General features: G+C 38.6%; 1 protein-coding gene across 3 annotated transcripts in view; it reads left to right on the top strand.

Moving 5' to 3' along the window:
- The window catches only part of trappc9 (trafficking protein particle complex subunit 9), a 212126-nt gene that overhangs the window by 180625 nt on the left and 12457 nt on the right, over window positions 1-19044 (top strand). The window lies entirely within an intron of this gene.

The following is a 19044-nucleotide window of genomic DNA, read 5'->3' as shown; positions in this document are numbered from 1 at the left end:
GCCAAGCATCTTGTGTTTTTTACTATTGATTCTGGCAGACAAAGGTCTGGAAGGCAAATCATATTTCTTCCCTAACTGTATTTGAATTGACCAATAACAAATAGAATTTACTGTAAAATGTGACTGAACAGTCACAGCACAATGCACAACCATTATATACAAAGTGATATAGTTGTTTTTTTGAGGAGAGCTGCTTGTCCTGCTTTTGTGCATTTTTAACACTGGTGCATTTTGTAATCCAGGCATGTGAGACTTTTAGGGACAGTACCAGCACATGAGTAGCTTGTACGTGCTAGTATCATGAGTATTAGAAGGGCCAGCTGTTTCAGTTCTGGCATCACAGCTGTTTTCGACTGAACCCAAACTTCCAGATACTTTGCCGAGCCAAACCAAGGGGCACAAAGAGACACAGAACATCTTAAGCAATCCTTAAGGCCACATTGACAAATGTGATCAGGGCTCTGCTGTCAGCTCTCGGTAGACTTAGCTGACATGCTGTCAGAGATAGTTGTGTCTTCCTCCTATGCTTGTCTGTCATCCATGTCTGCATTACTTGGTGTAATGCTGCATGGGCAAAATATAAGGCAAGTCCAAATCAAGCAAGACATAAGTAGGAAGTGGGTCACTGCCCCCACTGTTTACTCCCACTCCCAGGTTATTTGATTGACATGCAGAAAGGGAGACCAGCTGAACTGAACTGGCTGGTACGTGATGATTAAATTGGACGATTTTAGATCTAGTTGATGTGATTTTTCTTTCTTTTTACTAACAACTGTCCTCTGGTTCTTTCCTCCCACATCATGTAATAAGTTATTTACCTTTGTCCTTGTAATGGTTTTCAGATGTGAAGTACCTCTGAAGCACTGATCGTAACTCACAAATTCAGAAATTCTTTCACGTTTGGCAGGCTGCAGGTTCTGCACAAATAGCAGCTATTAGCTGTCAAGTAGCTTTTCTTTGCATTCATTATTAGCAATGGCATTTCTATGAACCAGTAGCACAAATACCAACTACTAGGTACTAAAAATACCTTAGAATCTAGGTATTTTTACTGTTGCCAAATATGTCAGTGGAAGAGCAACTGCTGCCACAGTAAATAAATTGTTAGATCAGCTAACTCTTTCACCAGCTTTACCTTGCATTAAAGTCATCTGGGGGTTGTAGCTACTGCAGTTAGATTGGTGACTTTTGAGTGAGGTTCAAATCTTATGTGTAATCTGTAACTTTATTTTGTATGTGTATGCTTTACATGTTGTTTTTTAAGTTATTATACTATATATTATGTCATCGTACTGACTCTTTCATGACCAAGGCAGGCAACATTTTCCTTTGTTGGCAATCGCTGTATAATATAGTGAGTAGGGGGAAGCAAGAGTAAGAGTCTACAGCCACGCTAGCATCTCTGTGAGGCTGCACCTAGACACAGCAGTGCTAACATCACCATGCTAACATGCTCACAATGACAATACTAACATGCCTATGTTTAGCAGGTACTGTGTTCAACATCTTAGTTTAGCGTGTTAACATGCTAACATTTGCTAATTAGCACTAAACAGTCAGCACTAAAAGTACAGCTGAGGCTGATGGGAATGTCATTTTTTTTTTGCGAGTATTTGGTCAAAACCAAAGCACTGGACAAACATTTTTGAACCGATGATAGCACTAGATGAAAAGTTAGGGGGATCACCAATATTATGACAATTCATCCTGCACAACAAGGTCTATGGATTATCTTGAGTAACCGGGTCATGATTTCTGGAAAGAGATATTGCTGTTTTTTGGTGCTTTGAGCACCACAAGCCATCTATAGTTCCATTATAGTCGAGATGTGGCAGACATCTCTACGGCGGATATCTCCAATGCTCTGCAACTCACACCAAAACAATCGAGATGGATAAATAGCACTACAGGTAAGAGGAAAAATATGTATTTTTGATTTTGGGGTGAACTGTCCCTTTAAGATGAAGCCCACTTCCCTATTCCTCATTGGTGTGTGCCTAAATTGTGATCAAGCATGAAGATACAACTATAGTTAAAGCTGCAGTGCGGAACTTTAGTCTCCCCCTTCTGGCAGTGAGAGTAATTACACAAACACTGTCGACGTGTGTTTATGATGGACGCCTACAGTGAGCTCGCCCCAGGCTTGTGTTCAGAAATAGTTACAAAAATACAGAGAGTATCCACAGTTCGAAGACAGTAATCCATTATTTAGGAAGAGTAAATGTAATAGCTAAATAGCATACTTCAAATATTTTACCAAGCTGTCCAAGAGCAGTAACGTGACATCTGTGTCTGCCCTCAGTCCCTTCTCTAAAGCTAAAGCTACACCAATGGTTATCTATGTTTGTCCTCGCCACCGATTGCTTTCTTTTTTTCACAGTAATCCTTCCTCTGAACGCTCAGTTTCTTTTTTATCTGGAGCATCAGACACTTTTCTTGGACGCTTCTTAGGTTTTACTTCTAATTGTTGCAGCCTACTCTGTTGCTATGGTTACTTCAGAACCATGTATAGAGAGAGTTGCGTCATCTTCGTTCAGTTTCAGTTCAAGTGGCTTTATTGGCATGACTGCATATAATACAACGTTGCCAAAGCATATTAACAGAAACTATACAATCATAATAAACAATGCTCAATAATAAACATTCTCTCCAATGGACCTTTTTTTTTTTTTTTACAGCAATGGCAGATCGCAGAGCTCTCTACATGGCTCTGGGTTGCTTACCTCTTCAACTCTGGAACACTAAATCAAATCAAAATCAAACCAATCATTGCTGGTTGGCGTAAAATGCATCATTACCAGTGCGCCAGCGCAGGAATGTCGCCACAGACATCAGATTTAAAAATTCCGTGTACTGCTAAATACAGAGAGATTTACCTGCCGATGATAGGCTTAATCAGCATTGTGTGAACATGTTTGGCAAGGGCTCAAATGTAACGGACATTCATTTATATGTAAAAGTCAAACACTCTAGCTTTAATGGGGGACAGACACTGACTGAGTAATGGAAAAGTAGCTAGGAAGGTATGTGATGCAAGAAAGTCTGTGTTGTTTTGTAGTCTCCTCTATATCTATATTCACATCCTACAGTTTGTGTGTGTCCCAGTCGAGTTCAAAGGTTGTTTAGAGGTTCAACAACTATTAAGTTATGTTTTGTCTTTAGGCTATCTTCCGTAAAGCCTCCGTCTGGACCATTTTAAGAGCCGTGTTTCTGTGTCTCTGTCCAGACTCTCAAAATACATCAGCCTCCGTTTATTATTACAGAAATCCATAAATCATTCAGTGGATTTTGGTAACTTGGTGCCCTCAATGGCTGTTTTTAGAAGTCTGAGCTATTTCAGAGCCAGCACTTACACAGCTTGTATTAAAATTAAATAATTCAAGGGAAGGAGGGATGGGCGAAAAAGGAAAATGGATTGAAGAAAAAACTTCTTTTTATGCACCACTTCTTTTCCATGATATTGATGGGTCTCGCTTCATCTCTGTCTTTCACCTAAATTATAGTATATGTAGAGTTTCATTTCTTAAGTTTGTGTTTTGGTATTTTTAGATACTGCTTGACTAGTGTTTACTTAGTTTTTGTGAATGATAGTAACCATTTCATCACAGTTTAATCCATTTGTCTTTTTTCAACAGTGGAAATTGAACTTTTCTTAATAAAAATACTGCATACCAGTAACAGTAATGTATTAAAGACAACCCTGTAATGCAGTCAGCTTTAGTCCTCATTTCTCATTAGACAAGCCAGCATCTGCATACACACAATTTTTAGTGAAATTATTGTCTGCATCAAATTATCAACATACATACTGAAGTGTTTTGGATGATGGAACTTCATCAGCAGGTTGTGACTGATGCTCTGATCTTGGTCATCATCAGTGACACAGCCTCTCCTCTACTTCTTAATTATATCAAACACAGGCAAACCTGCTCTATGTAATTAGACCTTTGCTGAGAGGCACAGAGGTCTTTCTCAAGCCTCCTGTATAATTGCATCAGATATTCACTCCTTAACAAGATTTTGCTAACCTTCTATTGACATTTAGACTATAAAGTCTCCTCCCGTCTGCAAGTTCTGATCGGAGGACAGGAGCAGCAGAGCTCATCCACCCTGTTAAACGTCCTCAACCTGTCTTCACTGCAATATCAATGAACCTTTTGCATTTATTCAGCAGCCATGTTATCAATGTCAGGAATCATCGAGAAAAAAAGTAGGCCTTTGATGATTTCCATGACACCATATCATAGATTGTGGTAATATCATTCATGAGTCTGTCTGTTACTTCTTTTGATCAATTTGATAGAAGAAGAGAGGAGAAGAAAGTATTGTAATGGTTTGATTATATTCAGTCACATCTTTTCAAGACCAGCTGGTCACAACCACCTGTTACACCAACCCTGTCTCCTAAAAGTTACATTCATGTACAACTAATTTGCAACAGCAAATACATTTTGAAAGACATGTAATACTACTCAAATTAAATTTTTTAAATCAAAACAATCAGGAATAATTTTTGATTAACAAATCTGAAATGTTGCAAATGTTCATACTGAACCTATCTACAAAACATCACTGTCAACATATTCCATTGGTTTTCCTAACTATATCTCTTCATGGCAATGTAAGCATGATCAATGTTTTTATGGTTATGTATAACTTACTCATGGCACTTGGTTAAGGTTAAGCACTAGGGAAAAATGCAGATTTTGTTCAAATATCAGTCAACACTGAATGAAATATCATAGGGCTGCAACCTTTCTGTCTCAACAAAAATTGAGCATAGTAAGCTTCACATTTATTGCAGGGCTATTGCATTGGATTACATTACATTGTACAGGTGTTCAGCAATAGCCATAACAAGCTCCCATTTGCTGTAACACCAGTTTGGTTCATGCACAGATGGCATATAAATAGCCAGATGTTGAGTGGTACTAGAGTATGATTTTTTTCAGCTTCTTTTTGTGTGGAAGCAAGAAGACCTTATCAATCGTGAGACTTTGTAGTAGTATTGTTTTGCATTAGTCTTATCTATCATCTGTAAAGGGGTTTACATCAGTGTTAACATTAAGGACATGAAGGTCGGCAGGACTACTGTATAATAAATGTTGAGACTAACCTTTGGATTTATTCATTTATCATCATTCTTTCATCACGCAACTGAAGGCAGCACATGGAATTTTGACCAGATTCAACTCCAGTTTGGAGTTTGCTGTTCACCGTTCTATTAACTGAGTAACCTCACATAGCTGAAAACTGACCTTACTTAGTCTGAAGTGACCGTAACGTCATTAAAATTGCATTACATTTACATTCATATTGTTACTTTTCTCCCAAGATATAAATGGTTAGTCTAAGCACCCAGGGAAGAGGTCTATTACATACATTTTGGGGCTGGCAACAACCAACTGTGTTCTTTAACTTTATAATCCTTAAGGATTACAGTCCAGGTTGATTTGCGACATCTGTGGTTACTGGTGGTAACAGCAAGTGCAGTTTAATACAAGTAAATGTTCCATTTGCATTAGCAGTAGCTTAATACAGCTCTGATACGATAAACAGTAACACTGGCTTACATGCCGAATTGTTGGCTGTGAGTACCAAGCATAGTTAGGCGATTTAAATCCAATGGCATATGGCACACCCCACCACTAACAATGAAAACTACTATTACTGAAAGCTGGATGGGAAGGCCCCTGTTCGGTACAAGCTTAACATTGTAATGGCTGCAGGGGTCAGTTAAAGGTTTAGTGGGATCTTACACTTCCCTGTTCCCTGTTTTATTTCCAAAAACTTAGGTCTTAAATTTCCAACTTGTTTTTGAAAGGACTGGTTTGTCTCATCAAGAAGAGAACTTGCTTCAAGTTAGATAAATCTATGATCTAATATCTACGTTCTGGAAGTGTCCTGTAATGCACAAGGCTGAACACTGTTGTGTGGCTTAGTCTGAAACTCTTATTAACCCAGAGACATTTATTACACCCCTGGCTGTCTCTTGATGACCTGCTTGATGGCCTGTAGAGCTTTTTTACTTCCCTTATCTACTATAGCGATAATTGATAGCCCCCAGCATTCATTATTTTTTCCATATTAAATTCTCATTAAATTCTCAAACTGTATTAACCAGTTAAGGTAAATAACTCACAATATTATTATATAATTGTCTTATTACTTTTTTATTACCAATTAACAATAGTAATTTATTATCTTTTTGAGTCTTGGTCTTGGTAAAATCTGTTGTAGAGGAAGTAATGTGTTTGAATTTTTCAGCAGTTACAGCGGGTTGTTTGGGATAAACAGAAACAGGCATGATTTTAGGGAAGTGCAATACAAACACCACCACAGTGAGTACTTGGCACCAAATTTGTTGGCAAAAAAGTAGATTTTGCAATTTTGCAGCTTACTGCTCCTTACAAATCACATCAGATTTGCTTAGCTGAGTGGTCATTCCAACCAAATCGTTTGTTCTTCAAATCAGTTTCAAATCTTTTTGTACTCTTTACTTTTTGAAAAATAATAATAGCACTCATAACAGCTTGTAAAAATATCACCAACTTTCGTAAAGTCTGTGCCACATTAAGAAGATGTGACTAATGGAAAGTAAAATGAAAGATTGTAGTGGTGGGGCTGGCAGTGCTAATGAAGGAAATGCTGAGATTGAGGAGGACAGAGAGGGGGTTATAGGTTCAGGGATATAAATGATTGAGAAGAGTGGGAAGAAGGAATTAACTTTGACTTGTGAAGATAGATACGACAAGTCCTGCAATGCTTAATGAGTGGGGATGATAGAGTTGAGAAGTGAGAGATGGAGATGGAGAGTGGCCATTGGACAGGTATGGAGGATGGAAGAGTTTCACTGGCTGACTGAGTGACTTAGTAGTGGAGGAAGAGGAGAAGTGTAGATGAAGCCCAGACTGATGGAGTGAGTGCGTTTGGGTACCTGCTTTAGTTGGGTGATTGATGGCGGACAGGTTAGAGATGTAATGCAGTTCAGGGGGATTTAATTTATAGGCTAGGAACTTGGATTGCTTAGCATAGGCTAATTCTGTTTGACCTTCTGTTAGCGAGATTTCACATTATTTTTCCATTAATCTCGTTGAGTAAACTCACGTCAGCTGATTGAGTTGAGTCCACTGATTTGAGAGCTGTCATTCCATGCTGTGATAAAGATGATGTTGATAATGATCCCAGCTAGTTGTTCCATTAGTTTGACCAAAGCCAAAAAAAACCATACACAACACATACAGGGTTTGAGCCAGAGCACACTTTGCGACAATGACCTGTCCTGTCACTATAACCTCCCAATTATCACCATAAAATCAAGGACAGGGTTAGCACTATTAGCAAGCTGTGTCGACATTTATTTTGTGAGCTAGTCAAACTACACAATGGAACTGTGTAGTAACAGTATTCATACATTGCAAGCTATTCTGTACCCTCTGCCAAAGATGTTTTTAAGGGAGTGAAATGTTTGAAATGTTCTGATACATGAAAAGTGTAGGGTTTGCGATTTTGGAGAAATCCAATACCATGACAAATACCATGATATAGAGCAAACAATGACACAGCAAGTAAAATAACTAACTTTTGCTAGGTTGTGGGTTAGCAAACTGTTGCTACAGTTGCGGCTGCGAAGCTAACAGCCAGAGAGGAGGAGTGCTGTTCCCAAAGACTAGCAGAGTGATGCGTCAATAAGCGATGTAGTGTTAGCTGCCTGTGCACGCCACTTTCCCGCCCAGTACATTGTAGCTTGAGAGGAGTCGGGTACTGACCGACAGCTAATGCTAGCAGATAGTAAACAATAGTCATAAGTGGAACACTACATAACAGTCATCGCTAAATATACAGTGTGTATGGAAAGTATTCAGACCCCTTTAAATTTTTCACTCTTTGTTTCATTGCAGCCATTTGCTAAAATCAATTCATTTCATTTCTCATTAATGTACACTCAGCACCCCATCTTGACAGAAAAAAACAGAAATGTAGAAATTTTTTCAAATTTATTAAAAAAGAAAAACTGAAATATCACATGGTCATAAGTATTCAGACCCTTTGCTCAGTATTGAGTAGAAGCACCCTTTTGAGCTAGTACAGCCATGAGTCTTCTTGGGAATGATGCAACAAGTTTTCCACACCTGGATTTGGGGATCCTCTGCCATTCTTCCTTGCAGATCCTTTCCAGTTCCGTCAGGTTGGATGGTGAACGTTGGTGGACAGCCATTTTCAGTCTCTCCAGAGATGCTCAATTGGGTTTAGGTCAGGGCTCTGGCTCGGCCAGTCAAGAATGGTCACAGAGTTTTTCCGAAGCCACTCCTTTGTTATTTTAGCTGTGTGCTTAGGGTCATTGTCTTGTTGGAAGGTGAACTTTCGGCCCAATCTGATGTCCTGAGTACTCTGGAAGAGGTTTTCTTCCAGGATCTCTCTGTACTTGGCCGCATTCATCTTTCCTTCAATTGCAACCAGTCGTCCTGTCCCTGCAGCTGAAAAACACCCCCATAGCATGATGCTGCCACCACAATGTTTCACTGTTGATTGTATTGGGTAGGTGATGAGCAGTGCCTGGTTTTCTCCACACATACCGCTTAGAATTAATAGCAAAAAGTTTAATCTTGGTCTCATCAGACCAGAGGATCTTATTAGTCTGGGAGTCCTTTGTGTGTTTTTTGGCAAACTCTATGCAGGCTTTCATATGTCTTGCACTGAGGAGAAGCTTCCGTCGGGCCACTCTGCCATAAAGCCTCGACTGGTGGAGGGCTGCAGTGATAGTTGACTTTCTGGAACTTTCTCCCATCTCCCTACTGCATCTCTGGAGCTCAGCCACAGTGATCTTTGGGTTCTTCTTTACCTCTCTCACCAAGGCTCTTCTCCCACGATTGCTCAGTTTGGCTGGACGGCCAGGTCTAGGAAGAGTTCTGGTCGTCCCAAACTTCTTCCATTTAAGGATTATGGAGGCCATTGTGCTCTTAGGAACCTCGAGTGCTGCAGAAATTCTTTTGTAACCTTGGCCAGATCCGTGCCTTGCCACAGTTCTGTCTCTGAGCTCCTTGGGCAGTTCCTTCGACCTCATGATTCTCATTTGCTCTGACATGCACTGTGAGCTGTAAGGTCTTATATAGACAGGTGTGTGCCTTTCCTAATCCAGTCCAATCAGTTTAGTTAAACATAGCCGGACTCCAATGAAGGAGTAGAACCATCTCAAGGAGGAAATGGACAGCATGTGAGTTAAATATGAGTGTCACAGCAAAGGGTCTGAATACTTATGACCATGTGATATTTCAGTTTTTCTTTTTTAATAAATTTGCATAAATTTCTACATTTCTGTTTTTTTCTGTCAAGATGGGGTGCTGAGTGTACATTAATGAGAAATAAAATGAACTTTTTTGATTTTAGAAAATGGCTGCAATGAAACAAAGAGTGAAAAATTTAAAGGGGTCTGAATACTTTCCATACCCACTGTAATGCCACTTTTGAATGTAATGATTAGAATAATGAAAAGTTATTTTAGGCGTCCCAGTAATGTATTTATTATGACTAAATGTGAACTACAATGAATTTATCTGGTTTTCTAGATTAAAAGAAGCCCTGATGAAAGACGAGTACTTTCATATCCTATCTGTATATTATTTAATACTTTCTTAAAAAATCTAATTACCTTAGTGTACAGTTTTGTTTGTTTATATTGTTTTTTGTGTTGTTTATTGGCCCCCTCGGATGGAGCAGTGACTCTTAGAAAAGTACTAATGGGCCCATCTGATCCCCTCCCAGACAGTCCTGGCTTAAACGCTTCACTTGCACAGTCTAAAATCAAGCAGTGATAAGAGCACAACAGGCTTTTTTTATAATATCTACATTCTCCTCAGCTTCAGTCACACATGATGCTGATCAGCATTGTTTGTATGCTGGCTCGCAGTCTCACATCTCAAATTCCGTGCATTCATCTCCAGTGTGGTGAGAAGGGTGGTAATTAAAATGTGTTAAAATACAAAAGTGCTGCCATTACAAGAATTGCAGTGAAGCATTACTAAAAGATCACAACCGAGACAAGAGCTCTGGCTGAACCTGGTCATCTGATTTACCTTTGGGTGTTAGTGAGGATGACATACACACAAACACAAATAATGATTCATTGCCTTATTACAAACCTTGGACGTCCAGCCTTGTCAAACCTGCTCAAGTTCATTATGTATTCTTACACAAACAGCACTAACCCTTTAAGTAGTTTTTCCCCCGCTAATGAGTGTTTTGTTTACAAAATAAGATAAAGTATCTCTGTAGATCTGAGTTTATGTGAGTAAGGAGGATGGTAGAGCAAGTTTTTCTAAGTAACTTTTCTAAGAAATTGATTGCCATTCATTCTGTGGAGGAAATAATAACCTTGCAGGTAGCTCCGCTGTCAATAGTGATTTGCCCCCTAGTGCAGTACTGACAGCTCATTACCTTAGTGTTCCTGCCTCACACTGATAATTCACCCAGAAAGTCGTGCATGTCATGCCATTCTTGTTTTGTTTTCTTAAAATTGTGCTTCATTTATGTGGTTGAATGTGGTTCTTCCCAAAGATTCAATTTTGTTGTAAATGTTTGTCGGAATAATACTGATCAGGACCTATCTCCTCAGACACAAAGATGTTGATTGATTTTCACTAAACAGACAGCTAAAGGCCAGGTCGTACCAGCAACAGCGAAATTCTGGACCAAAAATAATAAATTCCAAGGGAATCGACACAGTTGATGCATTTGCTCACTGAGGTGAAGTAAACCTGTGCAAAGCTTTCATGTAGAGTTCAACTTTGGTGAATTTAAACACATGAATACGCGCCATTGACCAAGTGCAAACACTCTTTGCAGTGCTGACCTTTAATAGAATAAAGAATTGGACAACTAACAAGTAGCAAGCCAGTATGTCACCAAGCTCCAAGCAGCATCTGTTTTGCGAGGACACACATATTAACTATGCTGTGCCACTCTTTGGTCTGACCATACACCAAAAGCGCTTTCTATATTTCACTTTGTGTCACTGTTCTTTTCAAGCCTGAGTTCTGAATGATGACATATTGTTTTGACATTATAGCATGCATATGTAAGCCATTCATGATGAGGTGATCTGAAATACAACAATAACAGAGTAGGCAGAGGTGATGGCCAAGTCCATTATTTCCATATCAAGACCACTTACCACAGGTTTCAAAGTTTATTTCTAGTCAAAGAGCTAGCTTAGCATTCAGCAAGAGATGTTGCTAATGATAACTGCATGTTAACGTACCTTGTGTGTGAGATATATCAGCTCATATTAGCTTATATAAGCTATTGGCATTGCGGAGATGTTGGACGATAAGTAACGAGAAACTGCAGTACAGAAATACCAAAGATATGTTTGAGCTGTAAAATATCCTGCTCAGTACATATCTTGGTCACACTTGTCTATACTATACTGTTTAATACTGTTTAGGTTTGAATATCAGCTGATATGTTGTTATCACACTTTTTTAAACTCTCAAATGTTGATATAGAATTTGGCCTCAACAACAGAGGCTCTATAGTGTACTGATTCAGATTGGTAGTTAAATTGTTTTCCATCTATATTTGAAGTGTCCTGACATATGATTTTACACACCAGCCAGCCAAACAGAAATTAAACATTTCCATGGCCATGGTATAATGTAAATTAAACCTAACATTCCTTGCTATCGCTCTCTCCAAATTAGTTTGTTACATAAACTTTCCGTGCTGTACGTTTTTCTTCCTAGACAATTTGCCAATGTATAAATAGATAGTTATAGACTTTATAAGTGCCCTAGGGTTAATTTGTGTTGGACATAATTGCCACATAAAAGTACTGTACCCCACAGTTTGTCTGTGTGTCGTATTATCTACTCAAGAAACAAAAAAGCAGCATCAGGAACATCGTGCAGCAGCAGATTGTGTGTGTGGGTGTGCAGGCAGGGCTTTGTTGTGCTCCTCTTCTTTTTTTTTACATAAGAAAACGACATTCCTTTAGCAGCAGCACCCCTTTGGTTCTTGCCTGGGAAATCCTCTTCTAGTCATTGCTGCATGTGCGTCATCAGGAGCAATTTTTTACAGCTTTCAACTTCCCACATTATGGCAAGCTTGAAACACAAAGAGAAGGTGGAATGGGAAACAGAGGTGCTTCCCCTGCCTTCTTTAAGACAGATTGTTGCCAGAAAAACCTTATCTATCATAGTTTTAACAGCAGTTTGATACTGTAAAATCTTAAGTGGCTTGAAATTTGTTGTGTGGCACTTTTTCCAAGTATCTTAAGGTAAAACCTTCCTCCAATATTTTTTTTTACCAGTTTTTGGGTTTTTTCTTACTTGTTTCAGCCTCTGCCGTTGTCTCGCACCGTGTCAGTATATGGAATGAAACTCTTGCATAGTTACAAGGGATGTCTTTTCAAAGCTCAATATCGATATAGGTTTTGCCTTATTAAACAAAGATCAATTTGGATGTCAGCAAAACAAAAGCAGCAGTGTCTTTTCTCACTTGTCTTCAATTAGCTTTAAGGTTAGGACTTAGACAGGAATTCCACCACCATGCCTGAAGGTATCTACACATATTAGAGTTTTAATATTGAAGGTAAAGTGGATTCATTTGCATAATTAGAGGAAGAAGAGGCAGGGAGGCAGAGCATAGTAATGTGGCAGGAAAATGAGAGTAAGTGTGCAGCGCAGAATATGACAGCAGCCATGTTTCGACCACACTACAGTGAAATTCTCACGGGAGACTTACTAATAACTTATGACTAATGATTTTTCTGGAGATGAGTCAAAACAGTCTCCACCGCCTCCTCCCACTCCCCCACTCTGAATTTGTCCTCCTCAAACGAGTGTCTCCACCGCCTGTTGATGTTGTTGTTCCAGTGTCGAGCGTGGAATTGACAGAGCAGGCTATTGTACAGTTGCCTTGTTTGGTTTTCCATTCCTGGCGATTATGTCAGAGGAGGGAAAGGTGGATACTTTATAGTGCAGCGCGTCCTCTGCTCACTGGTACCATACCATCCCAGTGAGCAAATAGTTGATGGTGATATAGGCTTTGTACTCCATTGAAACCATTCTCAGGCAACGCACTTCTCATGTGCAGCATTTTAGTTTGTTGTTGTGCTTCTCTTTGTTTGTTTCCAGACTGCAGTCCTCACCACATTGTAGATATTGTTCTCACATGGCCAGATCACTTAACTGCCCATTACTGTCTGATTCCACATATCATTTTTGTTTGGGTTGCCGTTTTGTGAGCCAAGTTTATCCGATTATTTCCCACATTAACAGAAATAATCAAACCATTTTTAGTTATTTATGTACTGTGAAATGTTTTCTTTATTTTAATTAGCTTCAAGACAGTTGTGTGTTTTAGGGCTCCCTGTGGACTGCTTGCCAGGCCAGTTGCAGTGTTGTAATATTAATCAAACCAAATGAGCCTCCCTACACCCCAGGAATATCTGCAGTCTATTATTACACCAATGAGCAAGATAGCACCCAATTAATTATAATGATACATTCAAGAAATTGTCATTCAAGAAAACAAAAGTAATCCAGATTTAATCAGATGTGATATGCACAGAGTTGTAATCACAGATATGACTCAGAACCACTTTACTGTATGTCAGAGTTTGATGTTCAGAAGTGCTTTACAAAATGAGAGTGCTTGAAGCCCTCTGTGGAGAGATGTCCCTCCCAGTAGAGTTGAAGAAGATACCAGATTAACATAATGATATATGACTGAGATGAGTATGTATAGCTTTTATAAACTGGGTATATGTTAAAGCAATAGTTAGACATTTTGGGAAATATGCATTTCTTCATACAGCTTCTACTATGACAAAAAGGGTTGTACAAAAACACACAATTTTCTGCTCAAGTTGGAACAGTTTGTCTGCGCTCTTCACGCTGGTTTGATTTGTGCATGGCTCTGTTTTGTAAAGGTGATGTCACTTACTTTGGTACGCCAATTAGGATTTAGTAATATTTGAATCAAAATGCGATGACTTTGGGGTTGTTTGCTCATGTTGCCAGGCAACAGTCAATCAAATCTGATCAAATGACACCCACACAGTGCTGATGAAGTAGATAAGCTGAGGTTTTGAGTGTTAAACATAATGACTAATATCAAAAGAGCAGCCAGTTAGCTTAGCTTAGCATAAAGACTGGAAACGGGGGAAACAGCTAGCCTGGCCAAAATCCACATACCAGCACAAAAACTGAAAGGAAAAAATGAAATGTTTGTGGTTTTATGGGGGGCTGCACCTAGGCTAGAAATAGCCTAGGTGCAGTGACTCCCAAAACCACAAATTGTTTACACTTAAGCTTTTAAACAATACAGATATAACGTGTTAATTAGGGAGTTTTAAAATAAAGGTGGACAGATTATGTTACCTTTGGACAGAGCCAGGCTAGCTGTTTCCTCCTGTCAGCAATCTTTATGCTAAACTAACCAGCTGCTAGCTATAGCCTTATAATTAACAGACATACTGTATATGAGAATAGTATCAATCGTCTCATCTAACTCTCGGCAAGAGTGCGAATTATTGTATTTCCCAAAGTGTCTCACAACTATTCCTGTAAAGGTTCTCTGCACATAAATGAGAATGTGGACTATCTCCCCAAACTCCAAACCAACAAATCAATTAGCTTTATTGACAATACATGGGTGAATGAATTGTGACAGTGGTCAGAGTCAATAAAAGCACAACTTTGTAATTACTTTTTTTTGTGGCCCTACACCCAGTCACCTTGATTTCCTAGCAGTCAGAGTAAATAGTTTTAAATCAGAAAATGAGACCTTATTTTTTGGAAATCACCTCAGATTGTTAGTTTTTTCCTTACATAGGTCAAATAAGGTAATCAGAGAGGGGGGACATGCACTTTTTTTGCACAGGAAAATAATTTATGAGTAAAATTATGTCTTTAAGCAGTGAGAATATAGTTCGTCTTGCTATGTGGTCACTGACCATGAGAAAAGCTGTTCTGGTTTTGTTCAAATCAGCATACTGGATTATCAGATCAGATTTATTGCAGCAGCTGTTTTTTCCTGCTTCAACACCCAGGCTATCGACGTCTGCCGGGGGAAGATAGCCCTAATTATTTTCCATCCATATGTGATTAACAGAGATTTGCCTTTAAATGCTCAGTACACAGGCCTGTTGAACACTCATCTCCTGTCCAACTCGGCGCAGACACGGACCAGTAGCTTCAGACTCGCTCCATCAGCTCATGGCTGACTGCGCTTCAAGCCTCCATGGGAATATGGGAGTATGAAATTACATAGTATCTTACTAACAGTGTTTTAGTTGTAACTTTTCCTCAGCAACTTTGCGTTTATTATAATATGCTAATTTTAGGATTCAGCAGAAATTTGGGAACGTATTATAAGGAAGGTCCAAGAAGCTGGGAGTCACTATTGTATCTATTTATCATGTAAGCTACCTCTGCAGCAAGAAGAGCTACTATTTCTTCTTTTATGTATTGCAGTTATGTAATTATTGCCCCTCAAGGAGGCGCACTCATCTATGAGCCGTGTTGTTGATTAGCCCTAATTAATTCTGAGTTTTCTGACATCAATCCCAAACTGAAGGCAGCAATCAAGAGTTTGCCTAATTGATGTCAAGTGGCAGTAAATTACATTTGGAAAGTAGAAAAATGAGATCATTACAGGTGGAAAGGTTACAGGTGAAGGTGTGGGAAGGGAAGCATAAAGGAAGGATTGCCGAAACCCATAGCTCCCATCCTGCTGATGTGTAATGATGTTTACTAGGGAGATATGCACAGAGGGAATAAGAATTGAAAAAGCAATAGCACTACTGGAACAATAAATTCACAAAATTAAAGCTGCACAAGGCTAGATTTTTATATAAAAATATGCATACCCTACTGACTTCAGTGTAGCTGCATAGAGGAAGGCCTTTCCCTCCTACTATATGAGATGCCATGGTTTTGACATTTTTAGCCAAGCTGGTTGCATGGCTATGGACAGCAATGTCAGTTGGTTGCTATTGGATGGATTGCCATGAAATTTTGTACAGACATTCATGGTCCCCAGAGGACCAATCATAATGACTTTGAGGATCAGCTGACTTTTCTTATAGTGCCACCATGAGATTGAAATGTTTTATTTTTATTGTCTAGAGAACTATTGCATGGGTGGCCACAAAATGTGATACACACGTTCATGTTCACCTCAGAATGAACTGTAACAAGTTTGCTGATCTCTTAACTTTTCATCTAGCGCCATCATTAGGTCAGATTTCAATTTGTCCAATACTTTAGTTTATGACCAAATACCTACAAAACTAATGACATTCCCATCAGCCTCAGCTGTACTTAGTGTTTATGATAAAAAGCTAAACTAAACATGGTAAACATTACATTACTTTCCAGTAAAAAGAGACAACCGAGGCAAAAGAGGCAGACAGAAAGCGGACCAATAAGATGTGGGTTCAAAGTGAGCACCAAGACATTGTATTACTGAAACAACACTTGCATAACAATATTGTTGTCAGCATGTCTCGTGTTGTATTGAAGTTCGTTATTTCAGAGTTTGTAGAACTTGGCTAGCAGCCAACCTCCATATCGCTAGCTGTTGTCCGGAGATCTCTGTCTTTCTTTGCGTTACTTGCTTCACTAAAACTTACATTGGTGATCCTGGATAACACAGACACACACACACACTCTCACCCAGCTAAACCTACTCTGAAACCTACTCCTATTTTATTCATCACCAGCAAACGGCCCATTTCACTGATTTCATGAGTTCTGACAAGTTCTCATAGTTTTTTCCCCCACAAATATATTTATTGGCATTTAAAAAAACAAGGTTAATAATAACAGTGACAATAAATAACATAGAAATGATTTAGTAAGCCAAGTAAGTAGCCTGAACAGAAAATAATAATAATAATGATGATAATTTTATATGTATATATATATATATATATATATAAATTAAATGGTTTCAAGAGGCATATTACATAAAATGATTATTTAGTCTTAACAATGAGATACAAAGCTGATACACAAAAGAAGCTTTACATATTATCTGGTCACATCTTTCATACTAACCCGTCAAGGTCGCACCTAGTTATTTTCCAAAAAATGTAGGAATTTCCCCCATATTTTTTAAAGGGTATCAGGCCTTCCTTTGATAGCAAATGTTAATTTTTCTAAGGCAAGACAGTGAGAGAGGATTGTCAACCACTGACTGATAGAGGGTTTTTTGGGGGGTTTCCAAAAAACAGATATTGTATGTTTAGCTTGAAGAAGCGGGAGAACAATATTTTTTTTTTTTTAGTCTTGGAATCTTAGAGAACAGACCAAGAATACACAGTTTTGGACATTCTGGTAGTTTGGCTGAAACTATTTGTGATAATGTGACAAGTACATCAGCATTGCATTTCACACATTGGTGTGGATTATTGGCATCAAAATGGTGTAATGTTCTAATAGTTATTTCCTACTGCTTAAGTACATGTTTCCAACTTTCATATCAGGGACTAAAATTCTTGCAAGGGTAGATGAATTTAGTCATTTTTGTCTATGTATACAGCAGTGTGAAGTGAAATATGTTTTTTGACATTAACACAATTCTTACTATTCAGTTTCTCCAGTGCACTTGTACATATAACACTATTATCAGAATGACTGGATATTTAACTATTAAAGTTGATGTTGTGGGGGTTTGCAAATGGCTATTTGTAGTCCATGACATAATGCTATTGTACTAACAGCAGGCTACATGGATTTTAAGTACTCCAAAGGCCCTGGAGCTGTCCATTTTTACACATAAGTAGATCTGAGTTCAGAGGAAATGATTTATAATACAATTGAACCGTAAACCTCCTACAACCATAGATGGTGATGTCCCTGAGTAAGCACAATGATAATCCAAAACATAATTTTGTTAACGTTCTCTTTGGGATGTCATCTAAATGAGTATTGTGTTTTCAATCTAATATATTTCCTTTTTGATAGAATAGACTTTGATTTTATCTTGTAGAAACTTGTAGGAACCAAATAGGTTACTGCATAGAGTTCCAGTGTAACAGCTCGCACACAGGAGAACTGTCATGGATGGCAGAGAGAGAAAAAGAGAGAGTGTCCGTCCCTCTCAACGGGACTTTATTGCTCCGGCAGAGTAATCACAAGGATAAAACAGTCAGGTCATTTAAAGGCATCCGTACTACAGAAATGCCCCCGACATTAAGCATGAATGAGGAGATCAAAAACTTTCACCTGCTCTCCTGCTGCATTCTGTCAACAGGTCAGCAGGCACTGCCATCAACAAACAGCAGGCATCGTGCATGTATGCTAAATAAATATCTGACAAGCTACCCTGCATCAACCTATCAAAATGTACTGAACTGAAAAATATCTTTTTAAATTCTTACATTGATATACAGTTGTATTGGCGGCATCTACAATTCCGCAAATACAATTAATGCCATATATAAATGGAATATTAATAGATTATTAGTGCAAGAATGATCTCGTTTTTTTTTTCTCAAGATTATTTTTAATTGTATGACTGCTGTTGAGTTTTGGCCGGGTTGTATTGTTTTTCCACCATGCGTATCGTCAAGAGTTGTATCACCCTCATTTTTCGTTGACAGTTTAGAAAGACTTGTTACTTTGTGTTTTTGTTTTACTATGTGCTGTAGAGTTCACACTGCAGAGTTATGGGTTTCCACATTCTACTTTAGCCACAGTTAGATATGGCAGCAGGCCAAGAACTTTATGAGAGTCTTACAAAATGTAAGAGGCGACAAGCAGTCACAACACAATGTAATAGAACAAAGGATAACACAGTGCCGATGTGAGGTTATCTTGTGAAAAAGAAGATATGGAGTGAGTGGGAACTGGAATTACAGTGAGACAAAATCCTGTTATCCAGTCAAACCCCAATTCAAATACACAAGTGCAGCATTAGCATTTAAGTTCAAATCCAAGTCATTTCATCTACTGTAGCTACTACTGAGTCCAAGTCAATTTAATCAGCCCATGCAAATTATGTTCAAGTGAAGCTTCGAGTTTGAGTCCTGGAATA

This window comes from Siniperca chuatsi, linkage group LG17 (genome assembly GCF_020085105.1).
Source record: "Siniperca chuatsi isolate FFG_IHB_CAS linkage group LG17, ASM2008510v1, whole genome shotgun sequence".
NCBI lineage: Eukaryota > Metazoa > Chordata > Actinopteri > Centrarchiformes > Sinipercidae > Siniperca > Siniperca chuatsi.
The sequence above is the reverse complement of the archived record's forward strand: the minus strand, read 5'-3'. Positions and strand labels throughout refer to the sequence as shown.